Source organism: Parus major, chromosome 2 (assembly GCF_001522545.3).
Source record: "Parus major isolate Abel chromosome 2, Parus_major1.1, whole genome shotgun sequence".
In the NCBI taxonomy this organism is placed as follows: Eukaryota; Metazoa; Chordata; class Aves; order Passeriformes; family Paridae; genus Parus; species Parus major.
Genome location: NC_031769.1, coordinates 96,894,608 through 96,910,349, shown reverse-complemented (window position 1 = coordinate 96,910,349; position 15,742 = coordinate 96,894,608).

Genomic DNA, 15,742 nt, shown 5'->3' with positions numbered 1-15,742 from the left:
TATGCACATATTGCCATATGTGTAAAGATCATAAAGACATTTCCACAAAAAGAATGCCTCAAGTTATCAAAAAAGTAAGGTGAAGTGATCAAATACTTACATAGTAAGAGGATTAATAAGTACATTGAAAAAGGAAAAAAAAAATCATTGAGAAAGTATGTCAAAGTAAAGATTGGAAGTTAATTTTCTCTAACTTGCAAACAGTTCACTAAAAGCTTTGTAAACCTTGAATATCATCTGACTGTTAGATTTTTAATAAATTATATACAGCATCTCCATTGTCTGCACCCTAAAATCTATATTTGATGTTAATTTCTTGTTTGGTATAATAGGAAAATTTTTTAACTGCTATTTAAGTTCCTACTGGTAAAGATTAGCCAATTTTTCTGTATTTCTGTAGGTATTTCCCTTATGAAAAGTATCTTTCAAACAGGCAAAAATTTTCAGCCGCACACCGTCTTGAGCAAAATCCATAAAATGTGAAAATTAAATTAGACATTAAAAAAATTCTTTGAGGACCAAGGTCTTAGAAAGTGACATAAGGGAAATTGTTGACGCAGAGTCAGTGAACATATTTAAGGCTATTCTAGTAATACACAGAACTAATTATATATCACTGACTTCTTTCAAAGTGTTGTACAGACATGAGCTAATTAATCTGCTCCATCAGAGATAGGAGCAGAAGTATTGCAAATATAGCACCACCTGCCACAGCTTCTGGTAAAAGGTAGAAAAAACCCTTTTTTTCAACAGTCACCCCATGTTGGGCTTTTTGTCTTGGTAACTGAATGCACATGAATGTGAATATATGCAAATTGAAATAACTGAAGAGATGTAAAAGTAAATGGGAAAAAAATACATATAAAAGTCTGATTTTGAAGGATGTTAAACATTAATTCCGATTACTGAACAACAGTATTATTCCAGGTTTTATGATCCATTGGGGTCAATAGTGTTCATAATTAAAATATTAAATACTTATTAATAGTTTATTTATGCTACATCTCATCATATACTGAGCAGTGGAGCTCTAGAAACTGGGGAATAATTTTTTATCCTGCACTGACTTGTGTATCAATTATATTCTTAGTTTGTCTTACTGCAGTCATTAAGATCCCTCTGCTACAGTTGTACAAACAAATCAAGGATGTTTTAGTGAAAAGACAACAATTCAAGAAAAAACAGCAGATGAATATACTCAGAAACAACATATTGTTCTTATGTTTGGCTGTGACATAAGCATATCCTAAACTTTCAGCATTGAAACAAAAGTAAAATTATTTACATATTGCTTTGGTACCTACTGAAATGGAGTGGATAAATTGTTCAGAAGCAGTGTTTGACTGACATTTGTCTTCTTTGAAGTATCTGAAAGCAGAGAACTCAGAGAGTTCTAAAGCAATGTATATGTTGTAGAGTCAAAGATAGTGACAACGTTGTCTAGGAAAAGTGGTGAGAACTTATCACTGAACTTGACTGGGGAAGTTTTTATTATTTGAATGCCTGGAAGGAGGACTATGTTGCTAGTTTGTTGGTTTTTTTCATTAAATCAGTTGCAAAGAGAAATAGTCTAATCTTTCTTTAAGGGACACTTGGGAACATTGCCTGAAACTTGAGCCAAAGAGTGATACACACACACACACACACACACACACACACACACACATATATTATTCGTGGAAGGGTAACTAGTGAGTTTTCCAGATAGTGAAATACAACCAAATCTTAGTTATTGTTTAAGTTTTCTAGATTTCTTATAGAAAAAGTTAAAGCACCTCTAAAATATTTGGAATTATTAGGGAGAAATTATGTACCTGGACTTGTATATGACAACATTTCAAACTGTCAGCAAGTATTAATTTAAGAACACTGTGCCCAGATTTTATTAGCTCTTTTAGGACGCACAATGCTTTTTATGTCAGATTTCTGGTCTTTAAATTAACCTTAAAGACAGACTAACTTATAAGCCTGCATTAGAGCTGGGGCCTGGTCTTAATTATGGGGCACTCACTTGTCCCTTTAGGGTTTAGAGTTTTGAACCAGGTTTAACTCTGAGTTTAAACCTAGAGAGAAAAGATGGTATCACACTTCTTTCTATAGTGATGCCACTTGTCCCTTTCTTCAGCATTGAACAATCTTAAATATAATGCAGGAAGAATACAGATAAGTAATATTTCATTATTCATTTGAGAGAGTTGTGAAAATTATAAAATTTATATTTTTGCAAAAATAATATTACTGTAAAACTAACCAGTGACCAGATTAGTGTAAACCTGTGGATGTCTCAGAGCAGGAAAAATGAGGAATCATAGGATACTTTCATATTCTATTTAAAAATTACTAAAATAATAAAAGGGGAAAAAATTTCACCTACCGCAAAATAGACCCATTGCTCTTACTGCCCCAAGGCATAAGCAAGGATAAGACTTAAGAAGTCAAGTTACATTAGTTTGGATTAAAAAGTGAAGACTATAAATCTTCATCCATTCATATATAAGCTGGAACTATCAGAAAAAATTTTCCCTTTAGGCAGATTTTTCAATAGAGATTTTGGTATCTTTTTCTGATGCATTCAATCCTGACTATTGAAGATGAAATAAATAGAGAGAGCCTTGATTCATTATAGCAGGTTCTACATATTTACATGTTCTTAAAGACCATTTTGGCCTTGGCAGTTCAGTCAGACTGGAGGCATTTCAAAATTGATACTGATGACTATACCTAAGCTTTTCAAACTGTAGAAAAAAATCCTTATACTTACTTTAAAAGTAGGTCAAAGTTTGAAATATCTGAGCACAGTAACTGCATTCTATCCTTATTTTTTATATATTCTGGATATATTGCTGCCTGAGTGCTCTAGACTTAGCATAGGCAGAGGTATATGATGCCCATTATTTGGTCTACTGTAGCAAACTAAATATCTTACCCTAGAAAAATTTAGAGTAATGGCAAATCATGGATCTGTTGAAGCAGATCTGCAATGCATGTGAAAAATCTGTGTCATGGAAGATGCTTTATTCAAAATGTTTTCACTGCCATAGTTTCATAGCTCAAACTTTACAAGATAACTCATATTTTATTTGTTCCAAATGTGAACTTAACAGTTATCTGGAATAATGTAGAGGTTCAAATAAATATTATACCAGTTGTTCATTCTGCTGTGCTATGTACAAGTCCTAGTTTTGAAGTAAGAAAATCCTAATTCTAAAGGCATGTCAGTCAAACCCTTTTATGTCAGAGTATAGCTTGACAAAAACAAAAAAAATCCACAACCAACAACAAAATACCAACCAAAGAAAACCACACAAAAATCAAGAAAATCACCGTCTTTAGTCTAAATAGATAATATTCATATTCATAATTATCTACAGGTAGTGGTTAATTATCAATATAGGATTTGAAGTGGCTTGGATGAAGATAGATCAATGAAGAATAAAAGTAAAAACTGCAGGTGATATTCAGAATTTTGTGGAGATCACGAATGTCTTTCTATTGTGAGAAAGAATAGGACTATACATCCACTAAAACGAGTAAAAGGTTCTCTCTCTGTAAACGATAACAAACTTTTAGAGGATCCTAGGCTCAAATGTAAAATCCCTGCAATGCCAGATTTTCAGGGAGATTCAAGGACTTTTTTTCTGTACTTGAAGGCTTATGTTAATCCAGTCAGTAAAGCCAGTAATTTATTGAGCGCACAAGGATGTCAGTCATTTGGGTCATCTGTGCTTACTCTGCTTTTGTAAACTACATTTAATGGAGAGTGATCTCCTCTGACGGGAATTGTATCTCACCATAGGGAGTGTGCCATGAAAACCCTCCAGTTTCTTCTGCACAGGGAAAGGGTGCCCCTGTCTAATTACAGATTTATTTTATGTTTATGCTTCAGCAAATGCAGTCAAAGATCACAACACCTGGGTAATGCAAAGCTCTGAAAGGAGGATATCGCACTTTGGAAAAAATAACAAAATGCCATCAAGGACTGGAAGATAGAGGAGGAGAAGTAGGAAAAAAAAGAGAAGGCTAGTTTGCATGGTGTTTGAAGCTTGGATTTAATAATCAAAAGTTACCAGCAGTGCTCTAAAAAGCAAAGCTCAGCATTTATATTTATTTCACTTGGTCTTAGAGAAGAGGCCAAGAAGAGGGCTGATACTCTTCTGCAAACAAACTCTACTTAAAGGACAAAATTCCCAGTTTTCCAAATGATAAATTGAATTTTCTTTCGCTAAATATTCTAGATGTAGAAGGTAAACTGGCAAACCAACCAGTAGATTTAAGTGTTGAACTTTTTTTGAAAATAGTGTATAGTTTCTAATATACATGGTACTAATATTTAGATGTTGTACACAGAGGAGGAGGCATAATAATAAGTAAATACCAAATTCATTATTGCTTATGATGAACTCTTAATGTTAAAAACTGCTCATAAACTCACTGCCTTAAAAATGACAGGACACATGTTTGCAACATTACATTAATTAATGATTCTCTTAGACTAGACAATTTGGAAGACTTTTATGTAGCAGTAGGGGAGTATAATTGAGAACACCCCTGCCCTTTGAGAGTTATTTGATTTTACAGTATTTGTGGAACATTGCCTGTCCCTAAACCACAAAGAATGAAATAAAATAGAGGGAAGAACTTCTAGACCCAGAAAACTTCTTGGGGTTTTTTTAGCCTTTTTTTTTTTGTCCAAAAAGTCCTATGACACATACATCTACTTAGCTTTCACCACACAGAATACATAGAAGTGATTTGGTGGTGATGGATGAGTCACTTAAGTTCTGCTCTCAGAAATAAATGATTCCATTCCCTGACCTAGAGGATTGAAGAATGATGGACAAAGGTATTTTCACCAATATTGTTGTTTTTGTGACAGAGGTGGGGGTGTATCCAGTGAGATCCAAAGGTCGTACGTCAATTTGGTGATAGGCAACAAAGAAAGTTGGCATTCTCTTCAGCTACTTAAGGTATTCCCTGGAGGAAACAATAGGTGTTGAGGGCTAGGTATAACATCCAACAAGCACTTTCCTATGGCATTACTTTTGACATCATAGAGGAATGATGCGTAAGATGAAGGTGGAAAAGGTGACTAAAAGCATGCTGATAGCACAGCTTCCATTGTCTAACCTCTGGTAGAGCAAGGAGCTTTTCTTCCCAGAAGAGATGACACAAACATGCAGTGCACTTACTTGTGTTTAGACCCTAAATAATTCAATACCTAAAAGCTTCTATACTTTATGTTGCACATGTTTGCTTCTATGCAACCAGAGCAATGAATTTTTACAGAGTGTGAATATACTCTAACAAAAGTTTGACATTATATTAAAAGAAAAAGTATTTTTAACTGAAGTAATAAAAGGCGGTACTTTCTTTACTAAGACAGTAAGGTCACAGAACAAAAAAAATTAAACCCAAACTCTCCTATGAGGATTTCATTTTGAGCTTTCTGATTTTTATCTATAGCTTTATTTTTTACAGTCAGCATGATATCAAGAAGCTGTTCATACCTTCAGCCTCTAAGAAAGATGGATTTTATCTGCATCCTGAAGTAATAAACGCTTTGGAATGTCTTCTATGAGACTTTATATATCTTGAATAAGGTTGAGAGTAGAAAATGTGCTTCCCTTTCTAGGTACCCTAGAATGGAATCCAGCCACTTAGGTGACTAAAAACAATGACTGTAAAACTGTTATAAAAGCTTGAATCAGTTTTAGTTTGCAGTTTTAAATCCAATTCACTCTGTTGATTTAATGTGCAACAACATGAAAGCCATTAAACCTTCAGCTTAAGCTTACTTGAATTGCATGTCACTGCTAGAGATTTCTTTGAAATATACCCAATAAATAGCTTGAAAATGTCCCCATAAAAAAGATCTTAAACATAAATTTTCTGTATAATTCTAATTTTAAGTTTTTCCTCTCTGTCCATTACAGATGCAGATGTTTACAAAGGTAGGACTATTACAAGGATTCAATTATTACAGCACTGCAGCAAGAATCTAGACTCTGTGAGCGGGTACTGTCAAGCTGATACCACAGAATATACATTCTGCTGGAGGGCATATAATTTTTCAATCTCAAAACAAAGGAAGGCAGAAAATTTGTTCTTTTTAGCAGTGAATTTTTACTGTATGTATGGTCTCAGTACTTTAAAAGCAAAGAAACACCACTCCATTAATTTCAGAGATTTAATAAAATTCAATTTAGTAATGAATAAAAAAATCTTGTGCAGATTGCTTTTCTCCTCCTCCTTAGAGTTTTTCATGAAGATGAATCATATTTTTGGCACACTGGTAGGACACTTGCCTTTATATCTTACTTTTGCAGATCACTGATCTGCTGTTTTGGCAGATTTTAGCAAACCATATGAAATCAGTTCTTCCTGGTTTTTCAAATTACTTAAAGCTCCCCATTACTCTGCCCTCTTTAATGCTGGTGGGTTTTTTTAGCTCTTGGATTTATTTTTTAATTTTTTTTTATTTTCTAGTGATTGTGCACGATATTCCATATCCTGCTTCTAGCTAACCTTTGAAGGCAAGCTGACTTACAGTGATAGCCTTTCTCCTGCCTCAGAGTTCTCGCTATATTTTTCCTTGTTGGCTGAAATGTTCAGATTTGCGCTTTTACTGCCATCTAGTGCCAGAATTAGAAAGAAAAGTTTAAAATGATAATTTCTCATGGGGCTTGGAAGAGGGTCAGTATTGGCTCTAAGAGAAACTGTTTTAGTTTCTGGCTGAATCAAGTACTGTAGAGAATATTAATAGATGAAATTCTTAAGATATGTGAGTTTTTATGAGAAGTTAAGAAGGCGGGCCAATATGAACTAAATGGATACATGCTCAACTTAGCATCATGCACTATGCTTGCCCAGACACAACTATTACATTTATTTTGATATCTGCTATTAAACTGACAACATTGCATTTTTTAATGTAGCATTTATATGGCTGCACTTCCCTACTGGTTCTGGCTGGGATAGAACTGTATTTTTTTTTTAGTAGCTCTTATGGTGCTATGCTTTGTCTTTGTAATGAGAATAGTGTTGATCAAGTAAGGATGTTTGAGTTATTTTCTGTCAGTATTTACAGAAAGTCAAGGGCTTTTCTGATTCTCAGACTGGGCTTCCATCAAGGAGGCTGGAGGTGCACAATGAGGGGACACAGCCAGGACAGCTGACTGCAGCCAGAGGGACCTACCATACAGCAATAAAAACTGTGGAAAAGAAGGAGGAAGGGGAGGATATTTGGAGAGATGGCTTTTCTTTTCCCAAGGCACCATGACACAGTGATGGAGATGGAGCCTGGTTTTCCTAGGGATGGCTGAATAATTGTCCATCAATGGGAAGAGGTTATTGAATTCCTAGAGTTTGCTTCCACACATGGGTTTTACTTTACCTATTAAGGTGTCTTTGTCTTAATCCATCAGTTTTCTTACTTTTACCCTTACAATTCTCTTCTCCATCCCGTGGATGGAAGGAGCAAGAATCTGTGTGTGGCTGAGCTGTCTATCCCTGTTAAACCACACTAATTTGTAAACACAGAACAAAAGCCCTATCCAAACTAAGAAAAATATTACCTTTATATGAATGAGGTGGAGTCGAAAGAAATCCCAGGTAATCTCACAGTGGCACACCGTATGTTATCTCAGAATAAAAAGCAGAAAAGAGTGAGAAGAGATGGCAATTCAAAAATTAAAATAGTAAAAGCAGCTGTCTTTACTGTAAGGTCTGGGACCTAATGTTGTTAAGCAAAATCCTACACTGATGAATACAGTACAAAAATCTAAATTCTACCTGCTATTCTTCTTTTGACCCTGCAATATAAGGAAATTGACAGAAATTAAATAAACACATTGAGAAATCTCTTTTTGATGTTTCCAAAATATTACAGAATTGTAGAATCAGATAGGTTGGAGAAGACTATAGAGATCATTGAGTCCAACCCATGAAGCAACACCACCTTGTAAACACCTCCAGAAACAGTGACTCCTCCACCTCCCTGGGCAGCCCATTCCAATGCCCACTCACCATTCCTGTGAAAAACTTCTTCCTGACATCCAGCCTAAAGCTCCACTGGCACATCTTAAGGCTCTGTCCTCTTGTCCTGTCATTGGTTGCCTGGGAGAGGAGACGGACCCTCACCTGGCTACACCCTCCTTTGAGGGAGCTGTAGATTGATAAGATCTCCTGAGTCTCCTTTTCTCCAGGCTAAACAACCCCAGCTCCCTCAGCTGTTCCTCACAGGGTTTGTGTACCAAGCCCCTCACCAGCCTCGTTGTCTCCTCTGGACGTGCTCAAGCGTCTCAAGGTCCTTCCTGAACTGAGGGCCCAGAACTGGACACAGCACTCCAGGTGTGGCCTCACCAGTGCCGAGTTCAGGGGGAGAATGCCCTCCCTGCTCCTGCTGGCCACACTATTCCTGATCCAGGCCAGGATGCCATTGGCCTTCTTGGCCACCAGGGCACACTGCTGGCTCATGTCCAGCCGGCTGTCACCAGCACCCCCAGGGTCCCTTTCTTCCTGGGCGCTGTCCAGCCACACTGTCCCCAGTCTGTAATATTGCAGGGGGTTTTTGTGGCCAAAATGTGGGGCCTGGCACTTGGTATTGTTAAACCTCTTATCATCAGCCCTTCTATCCAGCCTGTCCTGAACTCTCTGCAAAGTCCATCTACTCTCCAGCAGATCAACTCTCCCCCAGTTTGGTGTCATCTGCAAATCTGTGGATATGTATAGTAGTCTGTTGCATGTGGTTCACTTCTGACATACAGCTGTAAGATAAAATGTTCCTTATTTAATTTTTTGGTTTTTAGTTCTTAGTATTAGATAACATACTGAGAGTAGTTCAACGTGGCCAGCCAAATCTCTATAGGGGTCATACTAATATTAAATCATATTTTGCTATAAAAATGCAACATTCTGGCAAATTTCTATCAGTACTGTTGATAGAAACATAATTTAATCTCACTGATGTGTCAAGTGTATAATAGTCATAGTGCAGGCAATTTTGATGTCAGCAGGTATGGTATTAACAGTAGTGGTGTACGAGTTCTACTTTGGTTATAAAATTTACTTTCAAATTGTAAACATACAGCTTATGGAAATTGTCTGGGTTGTCTACCTAGCAATCTAGAAAAAGTTCACAAATATGCAATGTTAGTTTGGGGAAATAACACGTGATAAACTCCTGACAAAGCTGAGAATGCTACTCCTGTCATGAATAGATAAGGTGAAAAAAAGAAAGAACATAGGCTTATTTTGAATTCCCTAGTCCTACACAATGTATACTTTATTAAGCATTTTCCAAAGGTAGTTTAGAAATATGAAAAAAAAAAATTATTAGAAAAGCCAAAAGAACTAAGACAAATTTTCTGGGTTTAGATGCACAGTAGTTTTTCTGAAAAGTTATGTCTTCTTGCTGTATAATATATTGTCTTTATATTACCTTATATTTCTGAAAAGAATTTCAGAATAACTCATGCTTGATGAAGCACTTCTCAATTGAAATTTGATTTCTTGGTTTATAAAGAGTAGAACAAAATAGAAAAAAGGGGAAAAAAGTATTGCTAGCCAAAGGCAGACAGATTTACATTTGCATCACTTTTTAAAGTGTTAGTTCAGAACAGCTTGGTCCTGTAGAACATTTTGTTTTCAGGCTTATACTTGTAATAAAACACTCACCAAGTAATTGATTAAATATGTCTATTAACATGTACACATTAACATCATATTTCCCTAGTGATTTGGTTCTGGAATTAGCTCACAGATCAAGCTGAAAATAATTAATTCCTATGAATATAAAACATGTATAATGGAAAATGTTTGCAATTCAATCTTGGATGACTTTTTACTACACTTAAATCTCTTTCAGAGAACAGTAATATTTTTAGTCAAGTTTAACATGTAAAATAAATGTACTGCTTTCCCTCATCACCTCAGGCATCTTTGCATTTTCTTCCAAACTTTCACTGAGAGGAAATGCCCCTCAACACAACAGGAACAGCCAATCCTTTTAGACAAATTATGGTACTCACCACTGTAACTGGAACCTTTGTTCATATCCCATGGGACTCAAGGAAAAGAATTATGGGATGCAAAAGCTCTGATAACTACAAACAGGGAACTTTGGCAGAATTTTGAGAAGGGTTCTTGCTTTGCCAGAAGCTTAATCACAAAATCATTTGCTCAGGGCTAGGGGAATGGACACAGCTGAGTAAAACGTGTGTCTGTTTTGCAGCACAAGCCTAGCTTGGCATCAGAATAGTGGAATTAGAAAATTAAGTGGAAATTTCCATTGCTATGTCTTCCCTGAATTGTTGTGCTTCTACTATGTTGCAGCAAAGGTAAGAGGGAAAGAGAATATTAGGCAATGGAAGGAGATCAGGTATGGAGAAGAATAGACTTTTAGAGGAAAACGTTTATTTTTCAATTAACTTCTCTTTTTAAAAGTTCTGCTTTTCTCCATATCTGCAGCTGTATCCTCCCTCATTTAGCCAAAAAGATCAACAATTGAAAAATGAGTTACTCCAGGCTGGCTGCCTTCTTCCTCCTGTGAATGGTTTAACAAGAGATCAGGTGTCCCTTCACTGATTTTTTGGGGGGTTTATTTGGATTTTTTTTGGGGTTTTATTGTTTGGGTTTTGTTGGTGTTTGGTTGGTTGGTTGGTTGGTTGGTTGAGTTGTTTGGGGCTTTTTTTGGTGGATATTCAAAACACAGCTACTGCTTGAAGATTTCAGTTCTCACGACACAAGTAATTTAAGTCAAATTGTCAACACATGCACTTGACTGTAAGCATGAGTAAATATTGATTCTACAATTACACTGTGCAGGCATATTTAAAACACAGGTATGGTGCCCATGCAATGTTTTACTTCAGCTTTAGGTCTGCAAAAAATAATCTTAATCTCACTAAGGGATTACATCTGGTAAAAATTGACCAGGTGGGATGTTGCTTCCTGTGAAATACCATACTTATTAGCTGCTATGTAAAAAAGACAAAAATAACTTAAAATATCCTCTTTTGTTATGTCTTGAAAAAATATATTATGACTCATAGGAACGAGTTTCTTTATATGTGTATTTTGGTTTTGACCTACACTTGATGAATAACAAAGTTTTCAGTCAAATACTTCTTCTGAAGCTTGGGAAACAATAACTTTCTATGATGATAGAAGTGAACACCTGTTTGGGTTTTTTTTATTTGAATTTTACATATTGATTTAGAAAAAGTTATTACAACTCTGTCCATTACTGTAACTCAAACTCCTCACACACTCCAGGAAAATTTTCAATGCTGAACAGCTAAGGATTATTTTGCTTAAAGTTCTTTGGATAAACTGATATAACCAAAGACTAACATGAAGAAGACAGAGTAATTTTCTATCCTAAACTCCTCTTTTCTTACAGTATCATCAAAACACTCTACATAATGCTTCCATCATCTAATTGTATTTACCTCATTATTACTATGAAATAACAAACAGCAACTCATATAATTGTAAATGAAGGTTGTTTGCAGAAATCAATCGTTTTAATTTCATTCCAAAGAAAAAGAAAAAAATTGAAATTAGAATAAATAAAATAAATAATACTAACTTTGAAAACCAAGCAATTTCTCCAGTTAGTGGAAAGAAAAGAAAAAGCTTGAAGAACATTCTTTGGTTATGTGCTTTCTTTTTATGTTGTTTTTCTTGTAATATTTAATCAATACTTCAAGTACTTTTTTGTTTGAATTAAAAGCTTTCTGTACTGAAATATCTGGATACAATGGTGTGTGTCATACCCTGCTATAGTATGGTTTTGTCCTCTGCTGGTTCTTTCAGGTCATGTGAAAGCAAATCCATACTAAGCTGAAATCAATAAACTTAAAATGGACAAATCTGCCTTTAAGCAAATGCCAATATTAATTTCTAGTTAAAGCTAAAATATTAGCAAATATGATCTTCTTACTAGGAAGTCAAATTTCACCTTTTAAAACCCTGTTTAAATTCTAATTTAATTCAATATAGACATTAAAATCCCTAGAAACACCAATTTACATTTTAATTAAGGAATAATTTCTAAATGTTTGAGAAATCAGCAATATGAAAGCAAAATTCCTTCTCAGGTGAATTTAAAATATTTGTCTCTCTCACTGTTATTTTCTTTTTATTCCCCATATTTAAGGTTGGTCAGTTTTCCATTTCTTTTTCATTTGAGGTTATTACTCTGTTTCCAGCAGGAAGACAAGCAAATCAGTGGGAGGAGATCAGTAAATTATCCTGGTAATGTTTTATTGCTGGCCTATAATAACTCTCCAAACCTAGCTAAATAGGAAGGGGTTGTGTGAATATTGAAGGACTTTGTAATAATACCCTAAAGAAAAGTGTATGTGAATTGTAGTATTTTACTGGTGCTCACCTGTAATCAGTGTCTGATTTTTGACATTTTCACCATTGTAATACAATTTTACAGTGTGTGGCTGATGTAGGGCATGACATAGCTTTCATAGAATACATAGCTTGGCAACCAGATTAATTTTCAAGTAACTAAGGGCACAAAGTTTAGAAATGGACATGTTTCCAAAATAGTTGTATTATCCAAAATGGACAAGACATTCAAATCCTCATGCATATTAGTTCATTTTTCTACAATATACTAGAATACTGGCTATCACTGTCTATAAATGATATTGCTGTTTTGTTTTTGGGTTCTAAGTAGCCTTATTTTTAATCCAGTGGTACATCTTTTTAGCAATTAGAGCATTTTCATTTCCTGTCCATGATTCCACAGCAGCCTGCAGGACAGGACAGAATCTAAATCCTGAGTGTTCTTTGTACTAGGCAGCCAACAACAAATTCTTGTATGAGCACTGCCATAACAGCAGGTTTCAAAGCTGAAACTACTCATAACTGCATTTTCGCTCCAATTCAGTACTGTAACTTCATCTTCTGTAATAGTTTATCTAGTACTGACAGAGTTATTGGTTTCTACTTTCTCACTTATAAGGGAAGTTCAGATAAGGGCATTTATGCCTCCATTACAGTTTTGTACTTATTGTGATATCACTTAAATCTTTTCTCAATTGAATAGATATAGGTTTTAAAATCAGGTGTAATTAGTAATATTAAGTTTATCAATGAATCTAGAATTCCTCCTACTGGGCTGCCTTATTTATGTGTCAAGTAATTGTTAGATGAATAATTCGACAATCTTGATTATTCTGTGGAAGCCTTTCTAACACTTCAGGCTACCAAATACAAATTACCATCAGAAAGATGTTAAAAGATTTCATGTAAGGTTTTTAACACTGAACAACTGGAAAAAGAGAGATTTTAAGGTAGGCTGTATCTAGTAAAATGGTGAGATGCTTATATCCAAGAAATTTCCTAATGAATGCACTAAAACAACTCTCCTACTATTTAAACATAAGCCACAGTTACTTACCCACACAGTTCTTCACAGCGCTGAGACATATGTGAGTGTAAAGTAGACAAGGATCAATTCAAGTTGAGAACATAAAAATACTGGCCTAGAAGCAACACTCCTTTTCTTACAGGAAAAAAAAAAAAAAGTGAAATAACAAATTCATGAGATGCATTAATTTCTCTTGTTGCACTGAGTAAAACGTAATAAAAAGAAAATAGTGCATAATGAAAGAAGGAGAACAAATAAAACTTACTCCCTGGTGCCAAGAATTATTTTCCCCATTGGGAGGAGATGAAAAGTGGAATGCTTCTGACTGTAATTATGACTAGCTGAATGAACAGTATGCCTGGGCAATGTTAATGTCCACAACATCCTTGTGACATGTCTTCCATGAATAACAATTCTACAGAATTCCTAAAAAAATGTTTGAAATGTTTTTTTCTGGTTTTTGTCTAATCATCTTCTTATCACAGAATGTATTTCCTAGTACAGAATATTTTCAGGATCTTCAAAAAAACCTACACCAAAAGGTGTCCTTGGAATAATTCTAAACATTACCTGTGAGGATCTATTGACTCCATTCCTGCTTTATACTGTCGATCAAACTGTTCCCAATAAGGACATGGTGACCATACATGAGAACTGAATATTGTATTCCTTCTTATCCAGACATGATTGACTCTTCTCAAGTACACTGTAAGTTTAGTCAATGTGAAGGGTGATGTCTCATCAAAGTCAATGGAGCTGTGCCATTTTATATCAGCTGTGGATTTAACAAACAACTCTCATGTCTGTTTTTGGCTGGGGTGCCCAGCATTGCCTGGAGACAGCCTAGCTCAGAGATGTCTCACAAGACTCTGGTGAGATCTAAATTTTAAGAAAATGCTATATACATACATAATCTAGGGCATATTGCCAATTTTTTCTTATTATTTTTCAATTGTTCATAACATACACAAATAATTCCTAAAATCACTGTTTCCTTCTATTTAAAACCCATTTGTGTTCCATTTTAATTTTTGTTTTTTCAGACTAATTTTCAAATAATTTTCTTTTTCTGAACCACGTACACTGTTGACAAACAATGAATGATTATTTTGGGTTTAACTGAGATTTGTAAATAATTTACTTCAAAAGAACTATTCTACTTTGTTGACAACAAAGTTAATTGTCAACAAAGATGGAAATGTGCAAACAGGGACAGCATATTGAAAAACAGACTGCAAACACACAGGGAAAGCTAGACTTAGATCACAGGAAACAAACTGTGTTTGTAGAATAATTTGCATGTAAACAAACATGATTTTAAAGGAAAAAAACAAACAAAATCAAAAAAACACTCACAAGCTTGTTTATAGTCCTATACTTATGTGATAAAATAAGGCTCAATATTAAGGTGACCAGAAAATCTTTGGGAGATTAAGAATTAGTCCAATTAGACTATATGACTAAATATAATAGGCTCTGATTGTTAATAAGGTGCTGCAGAGAGCTGACTTGACCTAAGAAAATGTACAAAAGAAAGGAATAAATTTGAGTGTAAAGATAAGTTGGAATCATAATAGCATCCTAGGGCTGTATTTTACTGATGTGCAAATTCTTACAGCTCCGCTTTGTTACCATTAGGTAACATACCTCTATTTGTCAGATAAATATTCCTCCTGTGAGAGCTGTAAATACCAGCCTTTCTGAGTGATGGCAACTATGAAAAGTAGTTGGGATGAAGTGGTCACGTCAGTTAATATGGAATGTATTGCAAGGTAGAAGATAATTCATTAGGGTGATTCCCTCTGCTTATTCAGACATGCCCCGTTTTCATCCATCACCTGTGTAGGATTGAATAAGAGTATAATAGAAACAAAAGCCCTTGTCAAGGTGGCATGGGATTCTTGTCTAATACCCAGCTAATAGGAACGAACAAGGTCAAAACAGAAGCTAATTTGGCATGCCAATTTGAAAAGTGCCAGCGTTCTCCTGAGTTGGAAAGTCTTTATGCCTGTATACGGATGTACGTATCCATGTGAAACCTCTTAAATTGTGCATGTTCTTTATGCTCTTATTAAAAAGGCACGCTGTCATATCAGCTCTAAGGCTGGGAAACAGCGCTCTGTTCCAGTTTGTCAGTCGAAGGATGGGTTGTTCCTGTCAGCAGTTCTTGTCAGGAGGAATGAAGTATGTATCAGTGCTATATACAGCAGCTCTTTCTAAATGAGACTACCTCACCTGAATACATGACAATTGCTTTGGCTGTTGTCATCTACTTTCTGTTACATCCAAATCTAGCTCACTTTATGCATGGCAACTTTTTATCCCTAAACTTAATAAGAGGGAGGAAAACAT